Below are 11,764 nucleotides of genomic sequence, written 5' to 3'. Positions count from 1 at the left end.
AAAGAATTGCTGTTGGTTTGAGATTGGAATCATTGGGTGCTTAATGCTTTGAAGGGGGTGAAGATAGGAATTCCATTTGCTGGGAAGGAGATGCTGGATTGGAGCCTTCTGGGTTGTATCTCTTCCTGAACCTTATTATTCATCAATAAATCTATCTTGGTTTCTCCTATATGCTGATGTATCTTTGACGTATGATTGCATTAGTGTATTTGATTTATTTCTAATCCTGAATCATTTATGAATATGAATATCTACCTTTGTGTTGTGTTCTTCTCTTGTCTCAAGTAGCTGTTCTCTTGTCGCAAGTAGTTGTTCTCTTGTGATCTTGCAGGAAGGCAAGTAGCTATTCTCTTGTGGTTTTGCGAGGAGGCAAGTAGCTGTGAACACCCAAAGAGAAGAGGAAAGAGAAGAGGATCTAGATCGAGGGACAAACGGAAGACACCGGTAAGTCCATTGATCTCTCTTCTTTCCCATTTCATAAAGGAAGAAACCAGAGTAGCTGTCTCTGTTTGTTGCTAAGGCACTGTCACACCTTAGGTGGATAGGATCGTCCTGCATAGGCATTTTTCCCCACAACATACATGCGACCAAGGATCTGAACGGGTACCATATTCCTTTGACCTATCTATCCAAATGCTTGATGAGCATTCATTTGGGTTTGCCTCCCATGCCGAAAACATTGATTGCTACAATATTTCTATTGGGCTTGGAGACAAACCTCGCAATGATCCATGCTAACATCGGGACTGGATATCTTCTGAATGGAAGTCACGATATTGCAGGTTCCCACCGTGGCCACTTCCGCCAAATTGTTTGGAGGCGGTAGGGAAAAGGTACCCATTAATGTAGGGTCTTTTAGTACCTGCCTACTCTGATATCTTGAAGTGAATGAGGACTTCCGTGGATCATCAAAATGCTTCCTGTAACTTGTGAATTGTTGGGGAGAAATGTTTGTTGGTCAATGATTGTAATTCCTCCTTGGAAAGGAAATGCAATCTTTCTAAAGTATTTCGACACAACAACAGCCATAGCATATATCCACGGCCTTCCCAGTAGGATGTTGTAATCGAGGTTTCCGTCAATAACTTCAACATCAATCTCTACTGTTTTGCCCCCTAGTTCTACTTGCAAGTTACTTAGTATCCCATATGGGCTATACGTTTGTCCATCAAATGCTTTTAACATTGTTGACGATTGCGACAAGGATGGAGAGCCTAGATTTTTCCAGCAACTCATCGACATAATACATGTTGATGCCCCCTCATCAATAATTGTTCGATGAACAGTTTTGTTGAGGGCTTTCACTTGAATAAGGAAAGCGAGTTGCGCTGGTAACTAAGGGTCATAACCTTTATGATTAAAGGCCACAAGATTGGAATCCACTGGGTCAATCCCACCTATTGCTAATAATAGATCCTGCTTCTAGGAGGAGAAATTTTTGCAGTACCTCAAGTGTCGACATAGCGGATGGCGATTGGGCCAGGTCCTCTACTATGTTATAATTTTGTGCTGCTTTGGCATGAGGATTAAATGTGGATTTGTGTACTACTCCCTTTGGTGGCTTTATCATTAGCTCAGGAATGATGGGTGGCACAACTTCGGTTGATGTTGTTGTCGAACTACTAGGTTGATCAGTAGCCTTGTTGTTCGACAGCTATGGATTCCTATAATCTTTATTCCTTGTTGATATCAAAGCATCATTTTGCTGCTTTGAAACAGACAACATAAGCACTTGGGACGGGGAAGCATTATCACTAGCAACCAAATTGGTTCCTGGGTTTGGAAACGGATCAGTCAATACTGCTGAGGTTTTTGCACTTTTAAAGAGTTTCTTAACTTCAGCTTTATGTGGACATTCTCTCGTCCAATGATCCTCATCGCATATTTGACACCCTGAAGGGGGTTTCCTTTGCCCAGTAGGGTTTGCAGAAGATTTTTCAGGAGATGACTCCTCCTGTTTCTTCTTTTTCCCTTTGTTCTTCTTCTTGCCCCCTGGTTGCTTCGGTTCTTTTCCTTTGTCAGTCGACACAGCATTTACCTTTGAGGCAAGAAGTTCTTCTTTTGCATTTTGACTGGAAACCGTACGGGCTTTCTTCGATGTAGCCTTTATGGTTTTCGTGCTAGTCATACCTATCACGCCATCGCCGGCATGAGAGTCTTTGTTCGATTTAGGAGGAGGAGGAATGGAAAATTCTGGTCTAGGAGCATCAGGGATTTTGTCATAGAGCGTGCCAGACTGAGTATATATCAAGTCTAGATATTGTGCACGAGCAATAACTTGCTCTTCAGTGACGACTCCTCCCTTTGCCACATCTTCTGTGATAGAAGGTAACAATGACTTAATAAACCATTCAACTAACAGCTGATCGGGAACATATGTTTTTACCATTCTACGACGACACCACCACTCATGAATATGATCGGATATGTGAGTGGCTGTCGTCTGTTTGAAATTGGTAAGAAGCTCTATTCCTATTTCGTACCTTATGGGTAACTGAAAATGGGTTAAAAAGGTTGTGGCAAGGGTACTGAAGTTATCAAATGAAGCTATAGGCAATTCGATATACCATTTTTCTTCCGGACCAGTTAACATTCGCTGAAAAAGGTGAAGCCTAATCAAATCATCAATAAGAGTGTTGGATGAACACCACAGATGAAAGGTCATCACATGATTCGACGGGTCTTCACCCAGATTTCCATTAAATTTAGGAATATCTGATGGAAGTTTATGCCGAATTGCCAGCCACCAAGGGGCGTAAGCAATTGGATCGTTTGTTAGTTGATTTAGATCCAGTAACTTTAAAGTTGCCACAAAGGGCAACTGTTGATTCAAGTTCGGCGAAGCATACCCAGGATAAGATGGGATTGCTTGAGCAGTTGGTCTTTGCATACCAACATAATGCATTTGATGCTGATAACTTTGGTAAGGTTGATGGGCATAACCATTATGATATGATTGATGTTGACCGTTTTGAATATACGGCTGCCCATTACTTGCAAATATTTGTTGCTCAGATCCTCGGTAAGCTTGTTGGAATTGTGGTTGTTGATATTGCACCAGCCATGGTTGTGAAGCCATTTTCTATTGTCCAATACTGGCTGTTTGACCAAGATGAGGGGTAATGGTACCCATCTGAGCCTGGGTCATTCCGGTTAAGGAGCCACTAATCAGTGATTGTGGTGGTGTCAGAGAGACAAGGGGCTGTTGTATTACAACCTGAGAAACTTGAGGTTGGCATACAACAGGCAACGCTTGTACTTGCGACACCGTCACAATAGCCGGTGTAGTGGGGATGTTTGACACAGGTAAAGTTTGTTGCATTGAGTATACAACTCTTGGTTGTTGAGGCAGTATTGGCACCCAACCGCTGGATGTAATCCTAGCATAACCTGAATTCTGTTGCGAACTCTCGTATGGTTGTTCTCCCAGAGGGAACAATGAAAGGGCATACTACCCCCCATACGGCAGCATTCCAGTGCTCAAAGGAAGGATTTGCCTTTGGGGACCGGGTTGCCCAAATTGATGCTGTTGCGAAGGATCAATTTGTTGAGACTCAACATAAGAGATTCCAGATATCATTCCGGATGAACAAACGGGAACAGACCATAATGTCAAAATAGTCCCTAGACAAACTCCATCTAGTGGTTGAGAGCTAGTTGGGACAGATGGCACGCCAGCAAACATCGTTGGAGTAGCAGTAGGAAGTTCCACTGCTGCTGCATCAGATGACATAGTCCTGGATGTCGACAGTTGTTCAGACATAACTAGTCTATCCAAAAGACTTCCTAGCGACTCTACAGGAACTTGCGATTCTATAGGAACTTGTGATGAAGAGAGATCAACTTCTATTGAAGAAGGATATAGGGTGATCCCAGCTCCAAAATGCAATGGAGTACTTGATGGAGGATCCTCCACAATCTCTTCTATAGCAATCAATCTAGGTGGGAGAGGAAGACCGTCAGGTCCGTAATATATTTCTGGTGCCGAAGAAGGTATAGATTCTGTAGCGACAGATGTTGGGGGGGCGACACTTTCCGAATTAGTTGTAGATGAAGCTAGTTCAAGAATAGAAGTGTTTATCGCTACACTAGGATCAGTTCTAATGTCCTCTTGTGGCTGCGGAACTTCTTCTATAGAGGCAGGAATACCAGAAATGTTTGGAGTAACCGGAGTCCTTGAGGATGTTGGAATAGAAGTTCCAATCAAACCAGGGGACTTTGACCCGGTTAAATGAGTTCGCTTCGTCTGGAGTGGTTTCGTTTCTGGAGTCAAAGATGGTTGACTCGTTAATCTCCTCGAACGACAGGGTTTCGATTGACTTTCTTCCACGATTGCGGATTACTCGATCAACTCAAAATAAAGGGGAAAATGTTATTCCGAATTAAATGAATTTTAGACGCTTTGACACAACTTGCTTTTTCAATTTTTAAGAGTCGAGAAAAAGCTAAAGATGACTCTAGTCGCCTTCGATTTTTAATGAGCCTGAAGTGACAAGTGCTCAGATGGACCTTTTCCTTTAAGGAGTCTAAAAAGGAACGAAAGAGACTTCTCTGGAAATCTAGACAGAGGGATTACCAAACCAATCGCAAAACTGTAGAATACTTTTTACGGTATGGCAATCAATCTTCCCGAATGCTGTGTTCAGTGCATTGCGATCGATAGGGCGGCAGACACGGCTTCCTAAGGATAAAGGATATAGCATATTGTGGTCTCCCAATATATACTCGACGGTACATGGGATCACAAGTTCGTACTGGCACTTGTCATCTCAAAGATGAGGAATCACCCAACCTACGATGAAAGTGATAGTTACCAGGCTTTATGACACCGGAATACGTCTCTAGCGTAGACTTCTAAATGTTGTGTGTTAGGTTCCAAAGCATTTTTATGTTCATTGAATTTATTTTATAGTTGATCTTTCTTAAGAAGTTTGCCTTTCAGGTTCACCACGTGATGTAGATATACAATTCCTAAAATGCAATCTAAGATGATAAACAATTGTTTGATCTTCTTTTTGCAATGAAAATCCTAGCTACTAAGGAAAGAGAAATGAGATTCTTTCAACATAGAGCAGAGAGCACACGCTAGATGCACTGTCCTAAATCAAACCAACAAGCAGTCTAAATGCAAATGCACATGCATGTATTTGTTTTCAGCCTTCTTAATGTGCGAATGACAAGAAGAATGCTAAGTACAAATCTGAATTATCTTTTCAAAGCGACAGTACTAACTATTTTTCTTCAAAATACGAAAGGAAGATAATGATGACACTTTGCGATTTTGAAATGAAAACTACTTTCGACACTTGAAAAACCACTAATTCAAATCAAATACAAGAGTAACAATGTAATCGACTATCAAGAACAGTAGGATTCTTTTCTTTGACTGAAAACGACACTTGCGACAGTTCCAAATCAAAAGACGAAAGTTTGATTACGCTACTTCTTTGTAAAAGAGAACTGTAAATGGCGCACAATACATAAAAACATTCACAATTCTTTGCACGATGGAGGTGGAATAATGGAATGGAAGGGAGTTTCCACAAAGGTATACTAATCACAGATAGTAAAACTCCTAAATAAAGCTAAAGAAAGTGAACAAAAACCAAAATCTAGAAGCAGAAGAGGTCTTATCTGATCAGCGCACCTGTAACACAGTGAAAGTGCGATGCAGCACTCCTACTGAACACGGGAGGTGCAATGCATCTAGATTCCCAAGAGGAGAAGGTGTGATGGTCCAGGGACGAGACTTCAACTTGGTTTTTGGTCACAGTTTGTAGCTTAGTTTAGGGATTTAGGCCGAGCTAATGATAGTCAGTAAATAGAAATCATAGGTGCTGATCTAATGAGGTTACTATAGCCACCACCAGGGCAATTAGGATGTTTTCAAATCGATTGTTTAGTTTATAAACAAAACTCGGAGATAGACGGAAGCAGCATTGATCTACTTTGCACTTGCATAGAAAATGTAGTTCGAAGGCTAGTTGGCTTGACTTCAGGCTCCCTCTGTAAGTTTATAAAGCAAACAAATATAGACAAGCAAACAATCTATTCGCTCCCCAGCGGAGTCGCCATTTAGTTATTGGGAAATCTAGTGTCTATGCAGAGCTGCTAGTCCCACTAAGACGGGTAGCTATCTTAGAAACAAACAGATTAAAGTTACTTTCGTTTTCCTTTATGAGAAGTAGATAGGAGAGGAGAAAAGAGTACCAACCTCGATATTTTGCTCAGTTCCTTGCTTGTTCCTTCTCCTCACTGACAGACCTTTGCCTCTATTTCCTTGACCACTCTGCTTCAAAGAGTACCTTTAAAGTCAAAGCAGCATAATACCTTCAAAGTGCAGAGATCTACAATCATAAACAATATAGGACCAGATATATATTGACCACACAAATGCATATATTATCAAACATACAATAATGTGGAGGAAAACTTGAATATCTTTATTGATGTGAAGATTAGAAGAGAGGATTACAACCCATTGATCTGACCCAGCATCATCCTCCCAGCATGAAAGCCCTTCTTCACCTCATGAAAATCTTAGATCACCCAACACTATGATGTTCCACCAGGAAACCAACATCACTTCCTTACAAGATACAAAATTCCAGCCTCTGGATCTCTGGGATGAGGGATCCTTATATAGATGATTGCAAGGGAGTGAGTTAGCTTCTGGGATTTTGATTAGTGTCTTCTCTCTGGTAGTTCTTGATTCCACTTGGAGATTAATGATCTCTTACTCATCCTTGGGTGAATTCAGTGAGGCAAGTGTTACAAGAGAAGTTTCTGGAAGATTCCATGATCATCCACCTCGCAAATTGTCTCTGCCATTTGTCCATTCTCACCCATCGCACCCTACAGAAGGGCTTTCCAGTATGCATCGCACTTTTTTCACTGAGCAGGTGAGATGCATCGCACCCTTAGCACTGAGCAACCTGTATGGTCCAGTTTTGACCAGTTCTGAGCAGTTTTCTGTGGAGAACTTCTGGGAGATGATGTAATCAGTTGACCTTGTTCCTTTAGGGCATGGAACAACACTTTTAGGGACTCAGAAGCCCTTGGTTTATGGACATATATGATTGGGGTCACAGTGCCCAAAAATGTCTATAACACCCTCTAGGCTTTAGAAAATGTGGGAAATGATGTAGCCTAGTGCTACAACCTAGTTGGAAGCCTGTTGAATCTTTTGAAGAGGTGGGTAATAGCACCACTAACAGCAGAAATTTTGAGCATAAATGATAAGGTATACAAACAACAACAAAATGAAAATTATTCCTACTTAACAGCTGCATTCATATAATCGCACTCTCCCCAAGTCTTGATGGTACCCTCCTGGGCGTGGGATCCCCCAAGGGTAGTTTTGGGTCTAAAATCCCATATTTTGGTCAAATTTTGTAATCCAAGTGTAAAGACTCTGCATTTTGTGGTCATAGAGCGTGTAGGTGTTAAAGAGTCATAGGGTTGTCCACCTTCTTTTGGAAATGTAATGTCAGCTGTAAAATATCTACCCATGGTCCACGGACCATGGGATTATATAAATAGATCTAAGCTCTAAGTAGTTTGATTACAAAAATAAAATATAGACACACAAAGATATGATGTATGAGAGATAGCTCTGAGGTAGAAGTCTAAGTTTGGGTCATAGCGTAGGTAGAGGCTCTGCAGCTGAGTGTGCAGAGGCCTAGGGTAGAAGTCTGTAGCTGAGTGCGCAGACCCCTGCAGCTGAGTGCGCAGGGTGGGTCGAGTCTGTAATCATCCGGAATTATCAATAAAGAGAAGTATTCTACAATTTCTGCGTCTTTATTTCTTGTTTATGCATCTTGTTATGTTGGGTATGAATTTCACTTATAATGCTTATATGATGTGTGAATGTATGTAAATGTGTTGGTTAAGTGAACGCAAGTAAGAACATATGTTTACGTGAAGCTAACTAAGATTGGTTAATAAGATAAGTAAGACACTTAGCCTAGTTTGGGAGATATTGCAGTTCGCTACCCTAGCAATGTGAAAGTCCCTGAGCCGCAGGTTAGGGCTATGCGAAAGCCAATTGTACCCTTTCGCGAAGGTACTGAAGGGTGGAACAGAGGGCTAAGCAACCTGCGTGAAGGCAGGTATAACTGGAATAAACTGACATCACAACCATCTCTGTGTGCAGAAACTTGGTTCCAGGATCCCCCCATACTTCTTCAGGTGAGACTTTAGTTCGCGGTCCGCGGGCTGATGCCAAAAGGGCCAGTTGTGTAGGGATTTGTATGGCTAACTAACGCTGAACCTGGGTCAGGCCCCCTCAAGCCCAAAAATGGTTCCGTTGTCGAGACCGAAATCTGCATAAGAGATGTGTGATGTCGTATCACTGGAATCCAACTAGAAAGGAGATTGGACACTGGTTGGATAAAAAAACCATGAATTCGCAGCACAGGAGAACAAAAACTTGCAACTGACAAAGGAACAGTGGTTGGACCGGTACCTGTATATAGAGATCCACGACATCTTTTTCTGCTCTTTTCCTATTGATCTATACGAGTTGATCGCGAAGCTACCAAATAGTCAAGGAAGTTGGAAACTTGACAGCCCTATTGTATGGACCCCAGAGCTAGTGTGAAGGTTGGAAGCATCGGAGGATAAGATTGCCTACGCTGTCGATCATTGGCTCGATCGTGTCATAGGAGGATTTGTTACTGAATTCACGGTCGACACCTCAGTCAAATATAGTGAGGTGGAGCGATGCTTTTTCAAAGGACCATGAGGTAAGTACATAAAATCTTTGAATACTTGGATTAAAATGTTGTTGTGAAAAAAACGGGTTGTGCAGCTACCTTGATGTTCAGGACTACGCGAAGCAGAAAAATTTACAGAAACGAAGGAAATAAGGGTCCAAAGTATAGCCCCTTGATTTCACCTCTGCGAAGGGACAAAGAAGCAATAGCGAAGGTTTCTTCGCAAAGCGCTATTCAGTTAATAAGGCAAGGATTCCTGCGAATACCACCTCCACCCACACCACCTCTAACGTCACCACCATCACCTCCAACCTCACCTCTACCACCTCCACCTCCACGGTGGTTCAGTATGGAAAATATGGGGAAGTTTCCTTTGTTCAAAGGCTTGGGAAATGAGGACCCGAACCAATTCTAGTTCGTTGTGAGGGCTGTATGGGAAGATCAAGGTGTTACAGATGATGACATAAAGAAGGCAACACTGGTTAGTGCTCTGCAAGATCGTGCACTAACCTGGTATATTAAGTACTCTAACGATAACCCAAATGCTGGAGTAGCAGACATCTAGGCAGCACTAAATAAGGAATTTAGCAGGCCTAAATATGAGGTGCAATGAATTGTGGGATTCAAAGAGATCGCGATGCGACCAGACGAGACACCTTGGGAACTAGATCAGAGGTTGAAATGTACAATCCGTGAAGCCAACATGAATTTGACAGATGGACAACATCGCGAGTGGTTTGTGGCTTCGCTACTACCACACTTAAGAAGTGTGATGTCGTAGCAGAAGATAACAACTCAGGCAGAGGCCTTGGAGATTTCCATGAGACTACATGAGACCCTGATGTAAGATCCTAATCTAGGAGTTCAGTAGATCCATGCACAGCTGAAGAATTTGTGCTTTGAGATGCAAGGTTTGAAGCAGGATAGGACGGTTCGATTAGAGGTACGCGAGGAAGTATGGTGCTTGAAATGCAAGATTTAGGGTCATGACAAAGACCATTTCCTAGTCTTTGGGAATTACATTATAGGGGGATGACCGATGCCTTTAAGGCTGGAAGCTCAAGCAGGACCTAGTGCAGGGCCTACATTATAGTGCGCTATCTATCAGGTAGTCAAAAAACATGCCACATATAACTTTCACTTGCTACAGAAGTATGTACAAGCACCACAACAACTATTCTGCAACTTTTGTAGGTCGGAGGGACATGATGAGCGTACTTGCTGGAGCTATGAATTGATGATGGATAGAACTCCTGCCTATAGGGTTCAGGCCGAAATGTGGCCTCTCGACTAGAATGCAAGAATAGTGTGGACAAAATTTCAAGGGTGTGGATGAGGCCAAGGCAGAGGAGGACCTGGTAGAGGTCGAGGACAATTGATTTGCTACAATTGCAGAGGACTAGGACACTATTCTCACGATTGCACTAATCCAACGCGTCCATCGTGCAAGTATTGAACGTTATTTGATCATGAAACAGAAGGTTGTCCTACACTGATAGCTAGGATACGAGACAAAGGGGCACTACCACCTCCACTGACTCAGAACATGCTGATGGTGAGTTCTGAGACATGTGAGGAGGATCTGAACATAAGCATAGTGCTCAGGAGTGGGATCGCGATAGGGGGTGACAAGGGGAAATAGCCAAAAGACAGTACATGGGTTAATCAAGCCCTGACGAAAGAGGTTGAGTTTGATTTCGAGCACGCTCATGAAACCGTCATGGAAGCTAAGAAGAGCTTCTCTGAGGCCTCCACCTCAAGAAGCAAGGACAAGCCTAAGACGGAGATGGACCCTTCTATGCTCACAACTTTCCTGGAAACCTGTATGAAGTTACTACGCAATAGTAAGGCTGTGAAAGGGTTACAATAACTCATTAATAGATGTGCTAGGATTGCGCCAGGTGAGCCGTGTGTAGTACGAAAAATTGGCAAGCATAAAACAAGGACAGGACGGGAGATGAGACTGACCGCACAAATAGGAGAGTATGAAATGGATCAGGTCATTTTGGACCTAGGGTCAAATGTGAATGTTCGACCAAAGTAGACTCAGGATCGAATGGGGAGACCTGCGCTACAATGGTCTCTGATTCAGCTAAAGATGGAAAATCAACAGAAAATCATCCCCATGGGGTGGCTGGATGGGGTGACTGTGGACATTGAGGGAGCGAGCGCGCTGGCGGATTTTGAAGTAATAGAGATAGTGGATGATAGAAATCCCTACCTTGTGTTCCTGGGAATTGACTGGGCTAATGATATGAACAGGGTAATCAACCTGAAGAAGCAAAAGATGATATTTGAAAAGAAATCACTGCTCGTAATAATACCCTTGGATCCTGCTGAAGGATCGCGATATACAAAACCAGTCCGTGATTATGAGAGTGATGATGATCTAGACTACATCTATAAGATAACAACGCGAGACCAAGACTGGGTGAATCCCACTGCGGATGGACAAATTACATGGGATCGTAAGAGTTCCTGCACTTTGTATTCTGATGAAGAAATAGAACGCTAGAAGAATCGGTCACATGAAGTAACTATGCTGAATTGCAACAGGATGACCCAGTCGCTACACTGTGTGTCGTCAGAGGCAAGAGATCTACCTATTTATGATGGTGTAAATGAGGTAGATATCTTTTTGGATGCATTTTAAAGGGAGATACTAGAAAATCAACACTTCTAGGCCTTGGACTAGGCACTGCACACTACACCCACAAGATGGTGGGGTATGCACAAGGGAAGATTTAATGATTGGCGCGAATGTAGGAGGATGATGAGAACACGATTTGGGAAGCCTAAGATGTGACTGATAGACGAGTACGATGGGTGAATGATCTGCGCGCGCATCTAGCCAAATGGACACAGGCTTATGGAGAAGAGCCCCAACCTGAGTGGGTGCACCTGTTCTGCCATACCCTGGATATTATCCCATTGAATTGGTATATAGAAACAAAGCTCTACCATGGGACAGATGATTGGGATATCCTATGCGAAGGATTCATGATGAAATTCATTTTTGAGGACGAGTTTGATAGTATTGATGAGAC

The sequence above is a fragment of the Pinus tabuliformis genome, chromosome 7, assembly GCF_031772625.1.
Source record: "Pinus tabuliformis cultivar Carrire ecotype Pingquan chromosome 7, CPIR1, whole genome shotgun sequence".
NCBI lineage: Eukaryota > Viridiplantae > Streptophyta > Pinopsida > Pinales > Pinaceae > Pinus > Pinus tabuliformis.
The sequence above is the reverse complement of the archived record's forward strand: the minus strand, read 5'-3'. Positions refer to the sequence as shown.